This window comes from Mus caroli, chromosome 16 (genome assembly GCF_900094665.2).
Source record: "Mus caroli chromosome 16, CAROLI_EIJ_v1.1, whole genome shotgun sequence".
Classification (NCBI taxonomy): Eukaryota; Metazoa; Chordata; class Mammalia; order Rodentia; family Muridae; genus Mus; species Mus caroli.
In genome coordinates this window covers 9,777,849-9,781,238 of record NC_034585.1, presented here as the reverse complement: position 1 = coordinate 9,781,238, position 3,390 = coordinate 9,777,849, and the positions used below count along the sequence as shown (strand labels likewise).

Sequence of the window (3,390 nt, the reverse complement as noted above, 5' to 3'; positions counted from 1 at the left end):
AAAAACAAAACAAAATAAGACTAAAATTCCTTCTTACATCTATCAGAATGGCTGAGATCAAAATCTCCAGTGACAGCTCATGCTCTTAGGGATGTGGAGAAAGAGGAATACTCCTCCATTACTGGTGGGATTGCAAACTTGTACAGCTACTTTGAAAATCAATATGGCAATTTCTCAGAAAGTTGGGATCCATCAACCTCAAGACCCAGCTATAGTACTCCTGGGCATATACCCAAAAGATACTCTATCCTACCACAAGGACACTTGCTCAACTATGTACATAGCAGCTTTAATTATAATAGTTAGAAACTGGTTGAAAGACATCTAAGTTGTTTCCAGATCTGAGGGATGTTCTTTACTGGTTTGCCTCCCCTGGCTTGCTCAGCCTGGTCTCTTATAAAACCAAGACTACCAGCCCAGAGATGGTTCCACCCACAAGGGGCCTTTCCCCCTTGATCACTAATTGAGAAAATGCCTTACAGTTGGATCTCATGGAGGCATTTCCTCAACTGAAGCTCCTTTTTCTGTGATAACTCCAGCTGTGCCAAGTTGACACAAAACTAGCCAGTACAGTGCCCCAGCAAAACATCATTTGACATAACTGACTTCCCAAAGAAACCAGAAGTTTCTACTTTAGAGGAAGTGCCTAGTCATACTGAAACATGAGATGTCATGGCTGGTTGATATTCATGGAGGCCTGTCCTTTCTAAGGAGAAACAGAGATGTGGATGAGGGTTGGGGTTGGGGGGAGTTGGAAAGGAGGGCCTAGGAGGAGAGGAAGGAGAAGAAATTTCAGATAGGATGTAAAATAAATAAAATTAAAAACAAAACAACCCATCATAAACAGAATTTTAACAAAGTAAAACAAATAGTATGCTAAAAAGGTAAATACATCACGGCCAAATAGGGCTGATGCTAACTAAGAATGGCTACATTTGGAAAATGATATAATTCACAACACTAACAACCTCAGAAATGCAAACAAAGAAAAACAACAAATAAAACCCAACCATATCATTATCTCAGTAGATGCAGAGATAATCTACCATGTCATCTAACACTAGCTAAAAGCAATGCACAGCAAGAATGTAAGAGGATTCAACTTGACAAAGGAATCCACAGAACTCTACTGTTCGCACCATACCTATGCAGGATACTTCCTTAGATCAAGGAAAAGGCATGAATGTCCACATTCTCAGTTCTACCTAACATCACACCAGTGATTCTGCTCAATTCAGTATGGCAGTCAAGTTAAGAAAAGAGTTATGCCGTCTTTGTTTTATAAGGGGGACATGGGGGGTGGTTGGGAGTGTGGGGTGGGGGTAAGGGGTAGTGCCTCAAGAATTCCTTCCCTTGGGAAGAAATAAACAACATCTACCTCCAACTCCTAATGGTCCAATGACAAACCAAAGTACAATTCCACCAAAGTTCAGTCTGGGAACCAATTAGTTTACCATGCTTACTTACAGTGCATGGGTAGGACTTACAGACAGGGACAAATGACTCTAAGGCAGACTGGATGATGTTTTCCCCATAGCCACACAGAGGAAAGCCCCCTTTTGCTTGTTTTCCCCAGCCTATATAGTCTAGACCCTCCCCAGTACCCAGAGGCCACAAGCATGCAGAGCAGAGTTACATCCAGTTGGCTGGGAGAAGTGGCCAATGAGAAGGGTCTACTGACCCTCTCAATTCTTTGTCCTTGAAGGGAATGTCTGAATTACACAAGTCCTGTGGTGACTCAGTCCATCAAACAGGCAAAGCTAACCTCATAAAGATGGTGGTGGTGTGTCTAGGAGGGTGGTGCCTTACAAACAATGTCTATATACAAAAGCTAGTAAGGGGCAGATATGGAGTAAGGTCCTAGGCTGGAGCCCCAGTATCAGCAAAAGGAAAGCAACAGTGAAGCAGGACAGCGTGCAACTCCTGAGTAAGTTCACAAGGCCGCCAGATAGAAGAACTGAGTAGAGGATGGAATTCAATCTCCGTGCCAGCAATTTGCAACCATAGTTGAGATTCTAAAAAGTACCGTCTATATTCACATCAAAAGTGAAAATTTAATACAGTATCTGAAAAAACTGTCCAATATTTTCACCATATGAGATTGCTCAGAGAAACTAAAGAAACTCTAAACAAATTGGGCAGAAATGTGTTCAGAGAATCCTCAGTGGTAAGTAAGCTTTCTTCAAATTGCTTCAGAGTCATTACTTCAAACTAAGATGCAGGAGGCACTTTGAATAAATCCAGAAGCTGAATTAAAGTTTAGTGCAAAGGAGCTAGGAGACCCTAAAGAACTATGCAGAAAGACAAAACTGCAAGATCAAGATTATGAAGCCACAACAAGAAGACAATGCTGTAATGAGACTGTTATAAGAGGAACAAGTTGGATGTGGTGGATTAGACCTGTAATCAAAACATTCTAAAGGCTGAAGCAGGAGGATTACCAATTATGGGGCCAGTTTGGGTTAAGAGTCAAACCCAGTGAAAAACAAAGGAAGTGGAAAACAAATAATACACACACACACACACACAGAGGGGCAATGCACACACAGGGGCAATTCAGTCAGGGAAATTGGCCATTTTAATAAATGGTGCTGGAACAGCTAAATATCCATATTCCCCAAAAATGTGACTTTGATTCACATCTTTCCCTATGTACAAATATTAACTATGGGCTGGAGCTATAGTCAGTGGCAGAACACCTGCTTAATACACATGAAACCTAGCAACACAGACAAATCAACCAGCCAAGCTACCTATAACTACACTAATGGAACACTTCAAACTATAAAACTTCTCCAGGGAACAGTAAAAGTTAACCTTGGACTTAGTAAACATGTGACACCCAAAACACAAGGCTTAAAGGAACAAATTGATAAACTTTACTTCACTGAAATCAGGACATCTAGTCTTTCAAAGATACTGCTAAGAGAATATAAAGACAAGTCAGACTGGGAAAAATATTTCAAACCATGATCTGATTAAAAATCTGTTTCTAGGGGGGAGGGTATAGGGGACTTTTGGGACAGCATTTGAAATGTAAATGAAGAAAATATCTAATAAAAAATTGAAAAAAATCTGTTTCTACAATTATCAAAACTAAGAGAATTATCCAATAAGTAAACATGTAAAATTATATGACATTTTATCAAAGAATGACAAAAATGACAAGAAAGTATGTTCAACCTTTAATCACTAGAAAAATACAAACTAAAACCACAGTGCAGGATCACTGTATAAGAATGAACTAGAAGCCGGGCGTGGTGGCGCACGCCTTTAATCCCAGCACTGGGAAGGCAGAGGCAGGCAGATTTCTGAGTTCGAGGCCAGCCTGGTCTACAGAGTGAGTTCCAGTACAGCCAAGGCTACACAGAGAAAGCCTGTCTCGAAAAA

At 40.6% G+C, this 3,390-nt stretch overlaps 1 protein-coding gene across 2 annotated transcripts in view; it reads right to left on the bottom strand.

Annotated features, from left to right (window-relative positions):
* Window positions 1-3,390, bottom strand: part of Mrtfb (myocardin related transcription factor B) — a 162,097-nt gene that overhangs the window by 129,839 nt on the left and 28,868 nt on the right. The gene's annotated exons all lie outside the window — the stretch shown is intronic.